Source organism: Palaemon carinicauda, chromosome 12, assembly GCF_036898095.1.
Source record: "Palaemon carinicauda isolate YSFRI2023 chromosome 12, ASM3689809v2, whole genome shotgun sequence".
Classification (NCBI taxonomy): Eukaryota; Metazoa; Arthropoda; class Malacostraca; order Decapoda; family Palaemonidae; genus Palaemon; species Palaemon carinicauda.
In genome coordinates, this window is record NC_090736.1 from 9,164,876 (window position 1) to 9,170,875 (window position 6,000).

Sequence of the window (6,000 nt, forward strand, 5' to 3'; positions counted from 1 at the left end):
TGGAGGTTATCTAGCATTTCCTCTCAGGGAAAGGCTTTTCGGCACCAGTGGTGAGACAGATGTCTTAATACCTCAGGAGGTCCTCGACCTTAGTCTACCAGAGTAAGTGGGTGGTCTTCTTGGGTTGTTTTTGTAGATGGGGTATCTCTTCTTTGAGTGCTACTCTACCCCCAATAACTGAGATTTTACTATAACTTTGGGAGGAAAAACTCTGCTTCGTCTCAGCCGTGAAAGGCTACCGCGCAGCCTTGAGCAATGTCTATAGTGGAAGAGGATGCCTTTGATAGAAGGCATTGGAAAGGGCACATCAGGCAACTGACCCATTAATGTAGGGATAACAATAGGAAAGAAGAAGTAGTAGTTACAGTGTTAATCTAGGATGAATATAAAAGGAATGACCAGCCATTTTTTTTTTGCATCTTCCCCCACTCTTTGAGGCATAGCATCTGGAGACTGCCTGCTATAAATCCTATGACTGCAGGTAAGCCCCTTTTGACTTGTAGCTAGGATATATTACATATATTCAAGTCACATCCTCAATCATCTGGATGAGGGGGAATTGGGAGGTCAGCTCTCTGTATGTATAAACACAAACCCATAATTATACACCACTGTATGTAGCCTTGATGGTTACAATTGTGTTCTAACACTCGTATTCACTTCACTCGGGCAGTGAAGACGTTAGTTTGAGGCCACTGGTTAATGAGGTGTGGATGCACATCCTTCGCATTATCATACACAGATGTTGCAATCCTGGGAACATTTTCAGCCAGTTGAATGGACTTCCAATCACTGTAGTGTAAGTCTGCTTTTGTAAAGAATGTAAGGGTTTGTGTACAGTGTAGGAACAAATCTCAAATTTGAAAGTAATTTGTATTTTTCCTAACTGTACAAACCTCTACTTCTTCACACATACAGAAGGTCCTTGACTTACAAACATAATAGGCTCCAAGACGCTGTTTGTAAGTCAAATTTTGTTGAAGTTTGGCCTAGGGTATACCTAACCTGAATCCCATGCCTACGATTTCCAGCTACAAAAGTCAACAAATAGTTCCGTATCATATGAAATGGATATCAGGTTTTTGCAAATGTCATTTATCTTACTGTATTAAATGATATGATATTGTTTTATTACCGTATTTTTTATCTTATTACAATTTATAAACTTTGGATACAGTATCTTTAAAATTTATGATTTTAGTTGGATTTGTGTTTGCAGCTCTGAATTTTTGAAAGTTGAGGACCTGCCCAACCCCCAGAGGAAAGTCCCGACTGCAATTAAAGGGAGAAAAGTATGAGTGAGAGGGGTGGGCACTGCTTCTCCCCACTACCACTGATTAACAACCAGGGGGTTACTTATCCCTCGTTAAAAGTTTTTATAGCCTTATATCACCTAGCGCTGATTTCTTTATCTGTTGTAAAGAACTACAGCTATGTATAGTTAGGAAAAAAGCAAATTACTTCTAAATTTGTGATATATAGGTGGTTAGAAATAAGTTAGTTTTATAAGTTACAGTAATTGCAAGTCAATTTTTTTTTTTTTTTTTTTGTGAATTACAGTACAGGCAATGAAGTTAAAAGAACACAGTTAACTTTTTACTATGACTGGGAGAGTAGAAGCTTATGTAAATTTACAGTATCTAGTCAAAGAGGTTAAAATAGCAGTGTAATAATCATCTTAAGTATGTAAGTAGAAGTAGGTGTTCAAGAAGGCATTATGACAATACTTTATCCTGATACTTTGTCTTTTAGCTTAAAACATAATAATCATTGAAATCCGTAGAATATCCAGAAGGTGAAATGTAGGCAAAGTTATATTAGGCTTGTTTATTCCTGTATTTTTTGTTCTGGGTTAAGAGGATATTTCTTGTACTATTAAAGGATCCTCATAGTTCCAGACTTATGACCAAAGGAATTTAATTTTGTAACCATGCAACATAAGTGTATTCTGTAACCTTGTAACATGTTTGTATTTTTAAATCTAAAGTTGAAGTTCTCTTCCAGATGTAGATTGTATTTCGAAAAATAAAGGCCCATGTGCCACCACCTCAAGGGGCTGATCTCTGAGAATTGTTTTGGCACTACTTGAGTCACCCCTGTTGCCTCGCCACCAGAAGTCACATGTGTAGAATCCCTGGATGGTCTCTGGTTCCCTCTTTTGGTGAGTGTTGGTGACACTGTCTTTCTTTTAATGGGGTGCTGTATTGAAATGGTATGTGAAAACTTTTTGTTTAATGGAAGCAGTTTCTTTCTGGGTCATCTACCAGATGGTTAATATTGGCTCAAACATGTATTTTAAATTGCTCGATACATAAGCCGAGAAATATTTATAACTTAAACTGTTTTTGTCATCTTTTTTGTATTGATAGAGTTACAATATTAGCTTATACTTTATTCTCAAAGGTGTTTAAAAATATTGTAGAACCAGAAATAGTCTTGGGCATTGGAAGTATTAAGAGAAATCTTGAGTTGCAGTTGTAACTTAGCAAAGAGTTGTATTTTGAAGTTCCACTTAGCTAACACCAGAGTCGAGTTTCCTTTTAGAATTATGACTGACGAGATAGCAAATGAATTTGTAGTTTTTAAGTTCTTGAATAGACCTGAGACCTTTGACTACAGTTTGAAATTCCATTTGAAGAAAGGTTTCCAATCAGAAAGGCTCCTTCCTGATTCCACCGTAACTGATGTAAAGTAGTACCGTCGTTGGATAATTTTACCATAGAAGTGAAAAAGTTTCCTTTTCATCTTATGTTTTTAAGGATATTCAGTTTTATTTGTGTAGCCTGACTCTTAAAGTGATTGCATAAACTTGATGATAAGTTCAGTTATTTTAAATAGAATCTCCAGAAAGCGAAATAATCGGCCTTAGATCTAACACTGGCTTTGAAACTTAAATGCTTTAATAAACAAAATACATTCTGTTGTAGGATGCATAATTTCCCAAAATATGAATGTAATTTATTAATAACTTTTTGTGGTAAGTGTCTGTCCCTGTATTTATGATTTAAAGAATTGATTACCCAGAAAAATATATCTATATCTTGCAATGTATATCTTAATTTGATGTGAGGAGGAACAATTTAGTGTAAGCTTAATTAGGCTTATGAAGTTGGTGTTTATTGTTTTTTTCTGATATTAGTAGTAGCTTGTCTACATTTTATCGTTGAATATTAAGAGACATTGAAAGCCACAGAATGGGAATGTTCAAAAGTCATTAATTGTAAAGTATTTTTAGTTTAAAATTGCAACTTGTCCCACGAAGGGCACAGAAGAGTTTCAGAACATTTCTTTTTATATTGTGGATGATAGAAACTGTTTAGAAAGAAGTCCAGTATCGCCCTATATATGTCCAAGTCCAGTTGGGTGTTGTGTTTCTTGAATGCGTAATCGACTGAAGAAAAGTGCAACATGCACATGGCTGCATCATTTTGCCTAGATTTGATGCAGTAAACTTTCATTTCATTAATTATTTTGTATAGGTAAATTAATTCCCAGCTGATCTATACCAAAAGGTGAAGCAAATACATTTGGCCAAGCCAGATTAGATTCTAGTGAAAAAAATGTACCATTGAGTATGAAAGTGGAACTGTATTGTCGTAATAGATTGCCAATTGTGTCATGTGTTTATTACGGTGTGATCGTTAATATGTATTAAGCTTTGCTGTAAACAGGACATGACTTTAATGTCTGATTTGCATGGAGGGACTTTTGAAAAACTAGAGCCAAGTGTTAATTTTTAAAGATATTCATAGCAAAATTTCATAAATGCTTTGGTTTCAACAAAGTTTGGTCAAGGAAGAAGTTATAGCCTCATTTTGACATTGGTCTTCTATATTTCTTAGTTTTAGGTGGTCTGATTTTGTCAGGTTATGCATAAGTTTGTCGTCGGGGCGTGGGTGGTGTGGCGCTGGTGGGTTGGCTAGGGCCTTTGTATCGGCCCATCCCTTTGACGAAGGAATTAACTAAATGGAAGACAACCTGTGAATAGTGGATTTCACGCGCCTTTGCTTTATACACGACACCCAAAAGGTGCTCGCGCGAGGGTTGTAACCTCAGCATTCCATGCTTTTATCTTTCTCTGGTATAATTGGAAGGTTTTATCAAAAAAGATATATTAGAAGGACTCTTTTCACCGGCCGCCACAGGTCTCTCCCCAGAAATAGATTTTTCCTTCGTCAAAATCCCTTATTTGGAGTCTAGATTTGTATAAATGTCCTTTTATGTAGATTTTGTTAAACCCAGTCTGTTCAGATTGACAAGTTGTGCCAAAGGTTATGAAAAGAGTGAACAGTTTTTTTGGTATACTGAAGTGTTAAGATTTTAGACCGAAAACTCTTCACATTATCTTCATGAGATGAGTTAGATAATCTTACTGTTCCTCACAGTGTTGTATTGTTGATTTTTTAATACCTTTGACACATTCCAGTGTGTTTCTAAGCCTAGAAAGTTGATGGTTAACGGGGATTCATAACTGTTCAATGGAAATATTAGCAACCTGATAAGGATTTATAATAGTCTATTCTGATACTGTACCACAAATGTGCGTGTCTTCTGTCATCTTTGCTACAAAAACTGTTGCAAAACCTTGACTTGACTTGTACAGTCAATACTAGACGGTTCAAAAGACTTTAATTCAGAAGTTTAAGACTTATTCTTTATATATTGGAGAGATTGCATTTACTGTATGTTATATGGTACATGAACTGTAATATCTATTGGGAGATATTGTGCAGAATGGATGAATATTGAAGTTTACCTTTCAATACTTATCAGGTCTTGAGACCATTTTCTTTTAGAAGTGTAAAGAATTTTGTTCAGTTTTTTGTAGGAATTTTCCATGGGAAGCTTTTCTTATTAGCAAAGGGTTATGAAATAGCCTGCATCCATTGTTTCAGTTGAAATCAAAGACATTGAAAAGTAAGAGGACTAAATGATGTTCATAAAGTTTTTGGACAATTTTTGGAATTTCATATTGGCTGGAAGTCAAATTGTATAATGCTTAGTCTATTCCTCTGCTAAGAAGTTGTTTTGAATTCAGTTTCATAAACAATCTTGGTTTAAAAGTTGCTCTTGAAAGACAGAGGCAAGGGACTGACAATTCCCTAGAGACTGACCATATCTGCATATGATCAGTGCCAAAGCCTCCTCTCCATCAAGCTTGGACCAGGGACCAGGGAATCCCAGACAATGGTTGCTGTTAACTCAGCTCTCCCAAAGCCCCCATTCCTAGCTCACAAGGAAGATGAAGTTACACACACTACAAGAAACTATTGAATGGGTCTCAAACCCCTGCCCAATAGATTGTCGGGTAGGGACGTTTCCAGTAGGCAGTTGGAGTGACTTTTAAAGAAACTGCAATATTAAATATGATTAAGATTTTCATATTGCATCTGAGAAGTGTCTTTTGATCCAGAAATGATTGTTTTTATTTTTATCTTTTTGGATAAAGGATTTTAAAGTTACTTAGTCATTTTTAATCCTTTTCCAATGTTTTACTTGTGCAGTTAGATTCATTCTGGATTTCTTTCCAGTCTGGAGATGTTTCAAGCTTGTATTTTCTGAGCCAGTTAGGATTCATTTTCTCCTCTTGAAGAAATTTAATTTTTTAACTTCATTCCTGTACAGTATTTGTCCAGGATGTATTTATCGTGGCCGTGACACAAAATAGTCCTGATTTGTCTTCATTTGTCCAAAGGATTGGTAGGGTCCCTTCTGTCTGTTACCTTTGGTAAATCTGGGATGGATTTAATTCTATGCAATGTAACGAATATGTATGTGTTCCTTGCATTGTTAAACCAGACTTGAGTGTTTTTCCTGAGGATCTAAAGGAGTAATAACCTTTTGGTTTACTATGAGTGACTAAATCCCTCCTGATAGAAGATTAAGCTACCAGTATATGCATCCTGTTTGCCCTTTCTAAGCAAATCTTGTGGAGATGCTAGTGTGTGTCCTCACATTTCAAGCTTCTCTATAAACCTTAATTTCAAAAGGTTTGCGTTA